This window comes from Schistocerca serialis, chromosome 1 (genome assembly GCF_023864345.2).
Source record: "Schistocerca serialis cubense isolate TAMUIC-IGC-003099 chromosome 1, iqSchSeri2.2, whole genome shotgun sequence".
Taxonomy (NCBI): domain Eukaryota; kingdom Metazoa; phylum Arthropoda; class Insecta; order Orthoptera; family Acrididae; genus Schistocerca; species Schistocerca serialis.
This window is the reverse complement of record NC_064638.1, coordinates 524,183,201-524,196,218: the sequence shown is the minus strand read 5'-3', so window position 1 is coordinate 524,196,218 and position 13,018 is coordinate 524,183,201. Positions and strand designations below refer to the sequence as shown.

The window sequence follows — 13,018 nt, the reverse complement described above, 5'->3', positions numbered from 1 at the left end:
TACGTATTCCCCTACAAACACTGTGCAACTTACGCAACAAAGGATCTAAGGAAATAGCGTAAAGCGCCATTGACAGAGGGCACCCTTGTTTGACTGAACAGCAGAGCGGAACAGGTTCCGATAAAAGTCCATTGATACTAATCCGTGAGGTGGAATTTTTGAAAAGGTTAAAAATCATAGTTATATACTTTACACCGAAACCAAACTTCTGGAGCACTCGCCGGAGATATAGGTGGCTAACTCTGTCAAAAGCCATTGCAAAATCGATGGATAAAATGCCAAAAGGAATCCTATTCGTCGAAGCATAGGCAATGGCATCTCGGTATGTCGACACAGCACCATAGAGAGTGCATTGAGGCACTGCACAGTATTGAAAGGGACTAATCAGTTTTTTCATGACCAGCTTCAAGCGGGAGGAGACACATTTGGTGAAGAGTTTGTAATCACCATTAAGAAGGGTGATTGGTCTAAGATTGCACAGTTTCCTGGTGACCGGAACCTTTGGAACCAAGACCACAATACCTTCCAGGAAGGACGCAGGGACATCCACACCATTTAAAATTTCATTAAAAACGTCAGTCAGGGCAGAGCCAAACAAGTGCCAAAAATGCAGATAAAATTCCGGTGGCAACCCATCAGCGCCCGGTGATTTGTTCTGGGAACACAGTTTTAAGATATCACCCACTTCGTCCACGGTAAAGTTTTCTGTGAGGCGACGGCGATCCGCTACGGATAAGACGTATGGAACGTCGTGGAGAAGCTCGGAAATCGCGGCAGCATCAGTGTATTTCTCACTGAAAAGTTCGATGAAGTGACGGTGGGCCTCGGCAAGAATTGCCGCCTGGCTATTAAGCCGCGCACCGTCAGCTGATTCCAGCTCTGTGACGTAACGTCGCTTTGCGCGCCGGCGTTCGCGCAGCTGATGAAACACGGAAGGCGCTTCATCAGCCAGCGCCCCGGGGGCTCGGCTCCGTACGACAGATATGCGCAACGATTCCCTTTTCAAAGCCAGAAGACGGAGTTTTATACGCCGAATTGTTGCCATCCGAAGAGCGGGATTATTTGTGTGCAGGTGGATGGCATCAGTTAAACAGGTTTCATAAAATTGCAATGTAGAACGCTCCCAGTGAGCAACATTCTGACTAAACTCCAAGAGGGTCTTGCGTAATGCCGGCTTAACAAATTCTACCCACCAAGACAAAGTACAGGCATAGAGACCGCGATATTTCAGCACCCTCTGCCACATACGCACGATAACCGGCGCAAAATGTGGGTGTGAGAGATGTCGCACATTAAACTTCCATAATCGACTTGCGCGGGGTTTAGTCGCCAACAGAGAATGAAAGCGGCAGACATACGCACAATGATCGGAAAAAATCACGGGGTGAACAGAGGAGTCCGTAAGACAGTGCTGTTTTTCACGAGAAACATAAATCCTATCGAGCCGACTCCTTCCCGTGGGGTAAAAGAAAGTAAATCCCACGTCCCGCGGGTGTAAATGACACCACGAGTCAATTAAATTCATCTCAGTCACGAGCGTCTGTAATTCTAGGCACTTATACGGCCGTGGCTCCTGATCTCTATCTTCCAGCACGCAGTTAAAATCTCCGCCCATGACTATAGGCAGGTGGGGGCCCCGTAAAAGGTGACAAATGTCACTACTATAAAACACACGGCGACGTGGCTGCCCGTCGGCACCAGAAGGGGCGTACACGTTAATATACCGTACGTTGTTGATCGTGCAAGCTACACCACGAGCGTTAGGAATTGTAGCGACATTACTATAGTCATGACCAACACGAATTAAAATGGCAGTACCACAATTGCACTCGATATCAAAGTTCAAGAGTACTTGATAGCCCGGAATGGAGTGAAGTAGATCTAACACAACCTCCTGCAAAAACACTACGTCAGCAGCAATGTAATTTAAAAAACCCACAAAACTTGCAAACTTCACAGGCGACTCCAATTTATTAAGATTAATAGTAGCCACAACTGATGGAGGGCGTGCTACCATAGACAACAAGGAAAAACAAATTAAAACAAATTAGACGGCAGGAGGGGACCCACCCTCCTCCTCCATATCGTCGGCCCAGTCACAACGTTCAGACGGTGCAGCTAAAGTAGGCGGTCCGTGTGTGGGAGGTACAGACGCGGAATCCTGCGAAAGGGGACGCGTGCGATGCTGGGGGGTGTCTTCCGCCTTACGCTTAACCGAAAGTTGTGCCGGGTTCGGTGCCTGAGACGTCGGAGTGTCCATTGCAAGATTTACATCAGAGTGGTGCAACATTTCCTTTAACTGCTGTACAACCTGTTCCCGCCTGTCTGCCGACACACTTGTCGTAGGCGCTGGCTGACTGCTCGCCACAGGACGCTGTGGACGACGCCCCGTCGCAACCGACGGCCGTGATTCGACTACGGGGCGGGGCAAGGGCTTGTGCGCCGGCTTTTGCACAGATTTTTGTTTTTGTTTTGACTTCGGACGGGGAACCTGCTTCCATTCCGGAGACGGGCTGCGTTCTCCGCGAGAAAAAGACCGTGTGTCTAAAATCCGCGAGCTACTGGCACTGCGGAAGCGGTCAGTATTGCCACGCCTGTCCGTAACACTTTCACGCCTGGGCTTAGGTTCCTGTGAGGCAGGAGCTCCGTCCGGAACACCTTGAGGTACGGAATTAGATGGTGACGAATCCACCACAGCAACAGGGGGGGTAACCACCTGAACGGGTTCTGATCCGGTCCGCTCCGGAACTTCAGGCACACCCGGAGGCGGAATCGGTACAGTAGTGGCGGGAACTGACTGAGAAAGTACGGACAAGGTTGGAACAGAATCAGAACCGGCTGCAGTGGCATCGACATCCATCGCGACCGCAGCAACTAACGGCGTTTCCGTTTCCGCGGAACGTGCCGGTGAACGGGGAACACCTAACAACACGGCCGCGTACGACGCGTCGTCATCCTGCCCACGGGGCGGTAGCTGCACAGGGCGCCTACGCCTAGGACAATTTTGCCGAAAATGGTCTGTGGCATTGCAATGGGAACACGTTTGCGGCTGACCACTATACGAAATAAAAGCCCGGTGGCCGGCCATAACCAAAAACGAGGGAACGTGCTTCCTCACAATCATCTTTACACTACGGATACCGTTCTCAACCTGATATATATAAGCGGACGACCACTTTTCTTTCGTAGTCGACAAAACTGTGCCATAAGGCATAAGGCTACGAGCTATTGTCTCATTCCTAGTATCAAATGGCAGATTGAATACCCGAACATTTCGAATACCAAATCCAGCATTCGACAGAGTAACATTACTAATGGTCCCATCACAGTGTTTGAATTTTCGTACACCACCGTTTTCACTTACGAGGCCATCGCACAATTCCGGACATTTCAATTCAACAAACAAAGAGTTCAAGAACGCGTCTAATTGCAATCCTAGCACTTCACTTTCAGGAATTTGCAAGTCATTTTTCATCCACGAATGAATTTCGAAAGCAGACGGACGGGTTACGTTTCTATCAAATTCGCACTGGATATTATTTTCTCGGTCTTCTGAATCCATGTGAACTTACAGTTCAGCTGACTACAGCAGCGAAGAAACAGTCACCGCGAAGAACCGTCGCCGACTGCGAAGCACACGTAAACACCGCCCGACACGCCGGAGCGAGCGCGCGATGTGTTCGGGCCCACGACTCCGAAGAAACTGGTGCCTAAAACCAGCGCCTTAGACCGCTCGGCCACGTTACCGTTGGGGCAGCAGCGGCAAAACGTTTCCTTTGTACTACAAAGATCACTTCGAAATGGAAGTATCTTGGCAATCGCCGTGCCATGTATTTCCACTGCTCTCCCACTGGAAGCGTCTCTTTAGGCCATCCACAGGAAGAAAAAGCCGTGCCCGCCGTATGGTAGCGACGCCACTTGTCTGTAGCTGTCGCAGTTAAGGAGACAGCGTCAAGAGACGTTTTCGTACCGTGACCAGGTTTCGAACCTGGGCCTTCCGTAACCACTAAAGTATCGTAGCTGTAACTGTCAGGCGGAGCTAGAATGCTCCATGTATCAAACATATGTGAGCTCAAGGAGGTTACACTTGAAGAAAAAGCGCCAGGTTAACGCGATCACAGCAAAACCGCCGGCAGCTACGGGATTCGAAACCGCGCCTACAGAGATACTGGTGCCTTAAACCAGCGCCTTAAAGCGCTCGGCCACGCTACATGCGCTGCTTGGTGCGCCAGTGTTCCTAGCATTTGTACAAACAGTGCACGCCACAGCTTCCTGTTCTGCTGGGACTGGCTGCTCATCCATCGCACTTCAAACAACTGCCCTTTTCGACTACAGAGAGCAGCGGACGTCTGCGCTCTGGGAGGCGACATTACGTGTTGGGGATGAAGTGGTAGTGCAAACTGCGGCCTGCGGAACACGAGTGAAAAAATCAACAGAGTACTGTCATTTCGAGTACTCGTCATTGCAACGGCAGCAAGGCAAAACTTTCAAAATTGCCGTGACCAGGATTCGAACCTGGGTTATTGCGGCCACAACGCAATGTCCTAACCACTAGACGATCACGGCCATGGCCACGGAGGCGCCCGCGAAGGCAGCTGGCTCGAATGCAAGTGGCGATACCCAGCAAAGCCTAGGCCAAGGTGTACGCCACAGCAGTGTCAGACACGGTCTCCATCACATGTATACGAGCAAATGAACGTGCCTGCGCTGTCAGGACACTAACTACAGTGGTTGGCTGCATTCACCTCCGTGGCAATGTCTTGCAGTCCTCCAAGCCTCTTGACTACAGGTACCGGTATGTGGCTCGATAACAAGTGGGTAGACGCCGCATCTCTCTCGCCGTCAGGTGTTGCCGCGAGTCATACTTAACGTAGCTTTCTGCACGCGTCAGCGTAGCGTCAGTCGAGCAAAGTCGAGACAAGTCGCATAAGAGGAGCAATAAAAACGCGCAATTCCGGTACCGGGAATCGAACCCGGGCCTCCTGGGTGAGAGCCAGGTATCCTAGCCACTAGACCACACCGGATAACGACGGCAGTGCTCTTTCCAGCGAACGCAGCAGCCACCGACGGTTAACTGACGACAACTGTAAAAAATCCACTCTCTCGCGTTATAGAACGGCGTGCTCCGGACGCATTTCGTGGAGACGAACGCCAGCAATGATGAGAGCAAAAGGTGCCTGAAAATCCTGTCGTTGCACCACGCACTGTTCTACGACAATTCACCAAGCAGACGCTCACGCCTTGTTCTGCTGTTTCCTTTGCGGGCAATGAGTGCATCTGCCTTCGACACAGGAAACATTACACGTTTGGCAGCTGTGGGATTCGAACCCACGCCTCCGAAGAGAATGGTGCCTGAAACCAGCGCCTTAGACCGCTCGGCCACGCTACCTACACAACACGCGCGTCACAAGAGCTGCGTCCCACCCCACGAGAGCACACCGCAACGGCACAAAAATGAGACGTAAAAAGTGGCAACTTTTTTTCTTTTTTTTTTGTAGATTTTGCCTTGCGCTCTCCAAGTTATGCCTTCTTCGGCGAGCTTCTTTAGCTATAAAATAAAACGGTGCTGCTTGCAAACAGAAAGGATTAATCGTTGTACTGTCCATTCAGCTGAAATCCGAAAACTCCTCCGTATGGTTCCTTGACCGTCGACGTCCTCCGGTAGACGTTGTGTTCAAGATGAAGTGATGGAATCGGAGAAACTGGATGGCTTTGAGGAAAGTTTCTTGTGGCTGTTGACCGCTAACGAAGCATCGAAGGAAAACTAAAATCCTCTTGAAGTGAAAGGGCAGGCCTATAATGACAGCAAAGCAGTAGCTTTGCGCCTACACGCCGTAAAATAAAAAATGAAAGAATAATAGCGCATGAGGCGCTGTCCACCTAAATTCAATAAAAGAAAGAATAAAATTTGAAAAAAAAAGAATAAAAAACCAAATACTGTCTGAGTTAGTCCTCTCAGTAACAGGGAACGAACACCCTTCACACGTCCCATAATATTATGTTCAAAATGCTTCGTGGCGGCCATTAAAATAAGTAATGAAAAAAGTCACAAAAATTAAAATCATCGACACATGTCAAAGGAATGAGTAGACTCCCGAACTTTCCGAACTGTCCGGCGGATAACGAGAAGCAAAACACAATCCACTCCGACGTGTGAAAAAGAAAGTAAAAAAAACTCGTTTCTTGAAGACCAAACAATCTCCGTGGCAACGCGGTGCGCAACGCATCCGTGAATGTACGCTGATGACGGAGGAACCAAAAGTTGTAAAAAATGAATAAAAACATAAAGAAATCACTAAATGACAGCAAAACACAAACACACACGAACACAGGATAAAACTGTGTTAAACTTTTCGTCGTCGTTTCCACGTTGCAGTCCGGCACAAGGGTAAGCATCGTACTTGTTCAATGATTCACTGTTTCACTGGTCCGGTAGTATTCAATTTGCATTAACTATGTATCCGGACCCGGAGACAATGCAAAACACAGAAGTAAGGAAAAGTCGCAGCAGTGAAGTGTTGATTACAACAGTTTGTCGTGGGCAAATGCGAGTGCAATTTGCAGAAAATTAGCAAAGAGTTGGTGATAGTCTTTCCTGGTTTTGGTAAGGTCATGTTGCGTAGACAAATAAACCAAAAAGGCATAGTCGCCCGTAAGTCGCAATTGCAGGAGGGCGTACACAGTGTGAGACACGATCCATGCAGTGGCGGCACGCTTCGTATGCGGATAAGGGTTGAAGTCCGGGATCAATGCCGTGTCCGCAGAAAAAGCGGCAGCGCTGGTCCGGTTGATAAGTGCGAGCATCCTGGCGGCAATGTTCCAAGTCGACCGTGACCTCAGGCACACGAAACGATGTTCTAAGGTGTCGTCTTGGCGACAGTCTTCACACAAGCTCGATGGAGATAAGTGAATGCGGCGCAGCTTTTCGTTGGTGGGGAGAATTCTGTTAACCACTTGGTACCAAAAGCTGCTGACGTCCGCTGGCAGGAAGGGAGCATGAACGTGAGCCCACACCGTCCTCCACGCAGATCGCGGGTAGCGCGCCTCCATCTTATTACCGACTGGCCGTCCTCTGAGTCCCTGGTAGACACGTTTCACAGTCCGTGTGCGATGGTCGAGTACGTCGGCGGCGAGATAACTTTTTTGAATGAAGTATTCTCGAACATAACGCAGCTGAAACGGGATGGTAGTCGGGTCGAGAGGTGCTGCTTGAGATAGAGGCCGATGAATAGCGAACAGAACAGCTGTGGGGCTCGACGGATCCTGTTCAATGGTGACGCTCGTCCGATGAAGGAGCAACGCTGCGGCTTTCATAGCAAATGAACGAGCCCGAGCCCACCCTGTTCGCGCGGCAGAGTACATGTTTCGTAAGACACCTTGAAAATATGTCCCCGCCACAATAGCCAATAGACTGCCTGTGTTATGGCTCTGCCCAAATTCTTGGGTACCTGAAATAACTGTGCGAGGTACCAGGCTTTGCTGAGCAAGAAAACATTTATTAAAATCACCCGCTGTGTTAATGCGAGGGTGCGAGTAGCGGACAGGCTAGCCATAGCTCGTATGCCATTTAAGACAATACGCCAGTTGTAGGACGCAGTCTGTAACAGATTGGCTTGAAAGCGAACTCCCAAAATTTTGTGTTCCTGCTTTACTGTAAACCATGGGCGTTTGAAGCCACGTGTCGCTGCATAAATAGGAAGAAAAACCGTCTTACGGGTATTGATGCTCGCACCGGATGCACGTTCATACTGTGTAAGAACTGCGCGTATTGTAGCAAAGTCGGTAGCCGAGGACACCAAGAGGCCAAGGTCGTCAGCATAAGCGCGACAAACGTGCTTCTCATTCCCAATACGTATTCCCCTACAAACACTGTGCAACTTACGCAACAAAGGATCTAAGGAAATAGCGTAAAGCGCCATTGACAGAGGGCACCCTTGTTTGACTGAACAGCAGAGCGGAACAGGTTCCGATAAAAGTCCATTGATACTAATCCGTGAGGTGGAATTTTTGAAAAGGTTAAAAATCATAGTTATATACTTTACACCGAAACCAAACTTCTGGAGCACTCGCCGGAGATATAGGTGGCTAACTCTGTCAAAAGCCATTGCAAAATCGATGGATAAAATGCCAAAAGGAATCCTATTCGTCGAAGCATAGGCAATGGCATCTCGGTATGTCGACACAGCACCATAGAGAGTGCATTGAGGCACTGCACAGTATTGAAAGGGACTAATCAGTTTTTTCATGACCAGCTTCAAGCGGGAGGAGACACATTTGGTGAAGAGTTTGTAATCACCATTAAGAAGGGTGATTGGTCTAAGATTGCACAGTTTCCTGGTGACCGGAACCTTTGGAACCAAGACCACAATACCTTCCAGGAAGGACGCAGGGACATCCACACCATTTAAAATTTCATTAAAAACGTCAGTCAGGGCAGAGCCAAACAAGTGCCAAAAATGCAGATAAAATTCCGGTGGCAACCCATCAGCGCCCGGTGATTTGTTCTGGGAACACAGTTTTAAGATATCACCCACTTCGTCCACGGTAAAGTTTTCTGTGAGGCGACGGCGATCCGCTACGGATAAGACGTATGGAACGTCGTGGAGAAGCTCGGAAATCGCGGCAGCATCAGTGTATTTCTCACTGAAAAGTTCGATGAAGTGACGGTGGGCCTCGGCAAGAATTGCCGCCTGGCTATTAAGCCGCGCACCGTCAGCTGATTCCAGCTCTGTGACGTAACGTCGCTTTGCGCGCCGGCGTTCGCGCAGCTGATGAAACACGGAAGGCGCTTCATCAGCCAGCGCCCCGGGGGCTCGGCTCCGTACGGCAGATATGCGCAACGATTCCCTTTTCAAAGCCAGAAGATGGAGTTTTATACGCCGAATTGTTGCCATCCGAAGAGCGGGATTATTTGTGTGCAGGTGGATGGCATCAGTTAAACAGGTTTCATAAAATTGCAATGTAGAACGCTCCCAGTGAGCAACATTCTGACTAAACTCCAAGAGGGTCTTGCGTAATGCCGGCTTAACAAATTCTACCCACCAAGACAAAGTACAGGCATAGAGACCGCGATATTTCAGCACCCTCTGCCACATACGCACGATAACCGGCGCAAAATGTGGGTGTGAGAGATGTCGCACATTAAACTTCCATAATCGACTTGCGCGGGGTTTAGTCGCCAACAGAGAATGAAAGCGGCAGACATACGCACAATGATCGGAAAAAATCACGGGGTGAACAGAGGAGTCCGTAAGACAGTGCTGTTTTTCACGAGAAACATAAATCCTATCGAGCCGACTCCTTCCCGTGGGGTAAAAGAAAGTAAATCCCACGTCCCGCGGGTGTAAATGACACCACGAGTCAATTAAATTCATCTCAGTCACGAGCGTCTGTAATTCTAGGCACTTATACGGCCGTGGCTCCTGATCTCTATCTTCCAGCACGCAGTTAAAATCTCCGCCCATGACTATAGGCAGGTGGGGGCCCCGTAAAAGGTGACAAATGTCACTACTATAAAACACACGGCGACGTGGCTGCCCGTCGGCACCAGAAGGGGCGTACACGTTAATATACCGTACGTTGTTGATCGTGCAAGCTACACCACGAGCGTTAGGAATTGTAGCGACATTACTATAGTCATGACCAACACGAATTAAAATGGCAGTACCACAATTGCACTCGATATCAAAGTTCAAGAGTACTTGATAGCCCGGAATGGAGTGAAGTAGATCTAACACAACCTCCTGCAAAAACACTACGTCAGCAGCAATGTAATTTAAAAAACCCACAAAACTTGCAAACTTCACAGGCGACTCCAATTTATTAAGATTAATAGTAGCCACAACTGATGGAGGGCGTGCTACCATAGACAACAAGGAAAAACAAATTAAAACAAATTAGACGGCAGGAGGGGACCCACCCTCCTCCTCCATATCGTCGGCCCAGTCACAACGTTCAGACGGTGCAGCTAAAGTAGGCGGTCCGTGTGTGGGAGGTACAGACGCGGAATCCTGCGAAAGGGGACGCGTGCGACGCTGGGGGGTGTCTTCCGCCTTACGCTTAACCGAAAGTTGTGCCGGGTTCGGTGCCTGAGACGTCGGAGTGTCCATTGCAAGATTTACATCAGAGTGGTGCAACATTTCCTTTAACTGCTGTACAACCTGTTCCCGCCTGTCTGCCGACACACTTGTCGTAGGCGCTGGCTGACTGCTCGCCACAGGACGCTGTGGACGACGCCCCGTCGCAACCGACGGCCGTGATTCGACTACGGGGCGGGGCAAGGGCTTGTGCGCCGGCTTTTGCACAGATTTTTGTTTTTGTTTTGACTTCGGACGGGGAACCTGCTTCCATTCCGGAGACGGGCTGCGTTCTCCGCGAGAAAAAGACCGTGTGTCTAAAATCCGCGAGCTACTGGCACTGCGGAAGCGGTCAGTATTGCCACGCCTGTCCGTAACACTTTCACGCCTGGGCTTAGGTTCCTGTGAGGCAGGAGCTCCGTCCGGAACACCTTGAGGTACGGAATTAGATGGTGACGAATCCACCACAGCAACAGGGGGGGTAACCACCTGAACGGGTTCTGATCCGGTCCGCTCCGGAACTTCAGGCACACCCGGAGGCGGAATCGGTACAGTAGTGGCGGGAACTGACTGAGAAAGTACGGACAAGGTTGGAACAGAATCAGAACCGGCTGCAGTGGCATCGACATCCATCGCGACCGCAGCAACTAACGGCGTTTCCGTTTCCGCGGAACGTGCCGGTGAACGGGGAACACCTAACAACACGGCCGCGTACGACGCGTCGTCATCCTGCCCACGGGGCGGTAGCTGCACAGGGCGCCTACGCCTAGGACAATTTTGCCGAAAATGGTCTGTGGCATTGCAATGGGAACACGTTTGCGGCTGACCACTATACGAAATAAAAGCCCGGTGGCCGGCCATAACCAAAAACGAGGGAACGTGCTTCCTCACAATCATCTTTACACTACGGATACCGTTCTCAACCTGATATATATAAGCGGACGACCACTTTTCTTTCGTAATCGACAAAACTGTGCCATAAGGCATAAGGCTACGAGCTATTGTCTCATTCCTAGTATCAAATGGCAGATTGAATACCCGAACATTTCGAATACCAAATCCAGCATTCGACAGAGTAACATTACTAATGGTCCCATCACAGTGTTTGAATTTTCGTACACCACCGTTTTCACTTACGAGGCCATCGCACAATTCCGGACATTTCAATTCAACAAACAAAGAGTTCAAGAACGCGTCTAATTGCAATCCTAGCACTTCACTTTCAGGAATTTGCAAGTCATTTTTCATCCACGAATGAATTTCGAAAGCAGACGGACGGGTTACGTTTCTATCAAATTCGCACTGGATATTATTTTCTCGGTCTTCTGAATCCATGTGAACTTACAGTTCAGCTGACTACAGCAGCGAAGAAACAGTCACCGCGAAGAACCGTCGCCGACTGCGAAGCACACGTAAACACCGCCCGACACGCCGGAGCGAGCGCGCGATGTGTTCGGGCCCACGACTCCGAAGAAACTGGTGCCTAAAACCAGCGCCTTAGACCGCTCGGCCACGTTACCGTTGGGGCAGCAGCGGCAAAACGTTTCCTTTGTACTACAAAGATCACTTCGAAATGGAAGTATCTTGGCAATCGCCGTGCCATGTATTTCCACTGCTCTCCCACTGGAAGCGTCTCTTTAGGCCATCCACAGGAAGAAAAAGCCGTGCCCGCCGTATGGTAGCGACGCCACTTGTCTGTAGCTGTCGCAGTTAAGGAGACAGCGTCAAGAGACGTTTTCGTACCGTGACCAGGTTTCGAACCTGGGCCTTCCGTAACCACTAAAGTATCGTAGCTGTAACTGTCAGGCGGAGCTAGAATGCTCCATGTATCAAACATATGTGAGCTCAAGGAGGTTACACTTGAAGAAAAAGCGCCAGGTTAACGCGATCACAGCAAAACCGCCGGCAGCTACGGGATTCGAAACCGCGCCTACAGAGATACTGGTGCCTTAAACCAGCGCCTTAAAGCGCTCGGCCACGCTACATGCGCTGCTTGGTGCGCCAGTGTTCCTAGCATTTGTACAAACAGTGCACGCCACAGCTTCCTGTTCTGCTGGGACTGGCTGCTCATCCATCGCACTTCAAACAACTGCCCTTTTCGACTACAGAGAGCAGCGGACGTCTGCGCTCTGGGAGGCGACATTACGTGTTGGGGATGAAGTGGTAGTGCAAACTGCGGCCTGCGGAACACGAGTGAAAAAATCAACAGAGTACTGTCATTTCGAGTACTCGTCATTGCAACGGCAGCAAGGCAAAACTTTCAAAATTGCCGTGACCAGGATTCGAACCTGGGTTATTGCGGCCACAACGCAATGTCCTAACCACTAGACGATCACGGCCATGGCCACGGAGGCGCCCGCGAAGGCAGCTGGCTCGAATGCAAGTGGCGATACCCAGCAAAGCCTAGGCCAAGGTGTACGCCACAGCAGTGTCAGACACGGTCTCCATCACATGTATACGAGCAAATGAACGTGCCTGCGCTGTCAGGACACTAACTACAGTGGTTGGCTGCATTCACCTCCGTGGCAATGTCTTGCAGTCCTCCAAGCCTCTTGACTACAGGTACCGGTATGTGGCTCGATAACAAGTGGGTAGACGCCGCATCTCTCTCGCCGTCAGGTGTTGCCGCGAGTCATACTTAACGTAGCTTTCTGCACGCGTCAGCGTAGCGTCAGTCGAGCAAAGTCGAGACAAGTCGCATAAGAGGAGCAATAAAAACGCGCAATTCCGGTACCGGGAATCGAACCCGGGCCTCCTGGGTGAGAGCCAGGTATCCTAGCCACTAGACCACACCGGATAACGACGGCAGTGCTCTTTCCAGCGAACGCAGCAGCCACCGACGGTTAACTGACGACAACTGTAAAAAATCCACTCTCCCGCGTTATAGAACGGCGTGCTCCGGACGCATTTCGTGGAGACGAACGCCAGCAATGATGAGAGCA

At 50.4% G+C, this 13,018-nt stretch overlaps 5 non-coding genes across 5 annotated transcripts; all 5 read right to left on the bottom strand.

Annotated features, from left to right (window-relative positions):
• Nucleotides 1-4,494: 4,494 nt before the first annotated feature.
• Nucleotides 4,495-4,566, bottom strand: Trnah-gug (transfer RNA histidin (anticodon GUG)). Its single transcript has one exon. It is a non-coding gene; the product is annotated as a tRNA-His (tRNA).
• Nucleotides 4,567-4,952: 386 nt separating this feature from the next.
• Nucleotides 4,953-5,024, bottom strand: Trnae-cuc (transfer RNA glutamic acid (anticodon CUC)). Its single transcript has one exon. It is a non-coding gene; the product is annotated as a tRNA-Glu (tRNA).
• A 283-nt stretch (nt 5,025-5,307) lies between these two features.
• Nucleotides 5,308-5,389, bottom strand: Trnal-cag (transfer RNA leucine (anticodon CAG)). Its single transcript has one exon. It is a non-coding gene; the product is annotated as a tRNA-Leu (tRNA).
• Nucleotides 5,390-12,343: 6,954 nt separating this feature from the next.
• Trnah-gug (transfer RNA histidin (anticodon GUG)) lies at nt 12,344-12,415 on the bottom strand. Its single transcript has one exon. It is a non-coding gene; the product is annotated as a tRNA-His (tRNA).
• A 386-nt stretch (nt 12,416-12,801) lies between these two features.
• On the bottom strand, nt 12,802-12,873 carry Trnae-cuc (transfer RNA glutamic acid (anticodon CUC)). The gene has a single exon. It is a non-coding gene; the product is annotated as a tRNA-Glu (tRNA).
• Nucleotides 12,874-13,018: the final 145 nt, after the last annotated feature.